Here is a 348-nt window from a genome sequence, read left to right as displayed (position 1 = left end):
GGACACGTGGGTGTCACCCTGTGGGGGTTGTATTTTCTGATGACTGATTTAGAAACGTTTCCCACACAGTTTGTCTGTTTCCGGTTTGCGGGAATGACCTCGCTCGCTTCGCTGAGGGACGCAGAAAATCTCCCACGAAATTATTATTATCGGAAAAAAATATCAGACTTCATCAGGGACGTCGTCATTAAAGGGGAAGCAGCGCCTGATCGGGGTTATCAGTGATGTAATCAGCCCCAGAGAGTTTTATTCATCTGCAGCGGGCAGCCATAATATCCTCTCATCTATATACTGTACACTGTATAATACTCTGATCTGTGAGACCTCCCCCTCCTCCTCCCCTCCCCC

At 48.3% G+C, this 348-nt stretch overlaps 1 protein-coding gene across 1 annotated transcript in view; it reads left to right on the top strand.

The window, feature by feature from the left end:
• Positions 1-348, top strand: part of LOC108802215 (myosin light chain kinase, smooth muscle-like) — a 110,345-nt gene that overhangs the window by 56,313 nt on the left and 53,684 nt on the right. The gene's annotated exons all lie outside the window — the stretch shown is intronic.

This window comes from Nanorana parkeri, unplaced genomic scaffold, assembly GCF_000935625.1.
Source record: "Nanorana parkeri isolate BGI_ZX_2015 unplaced genomic scaffold, ASM93562v1 scaffold2728, whole genome shotgun sequence".
NCBI lineage: Eukaryota > Metazoa > Chordata > Amphibia > Anura > Dicroglossidae > Nanorana > Nanorana parkeri.
Note: the sequence above shows the minus strand (reverse complement) of the source record. Positions and strands in the feature narration are given on the sequence as shown.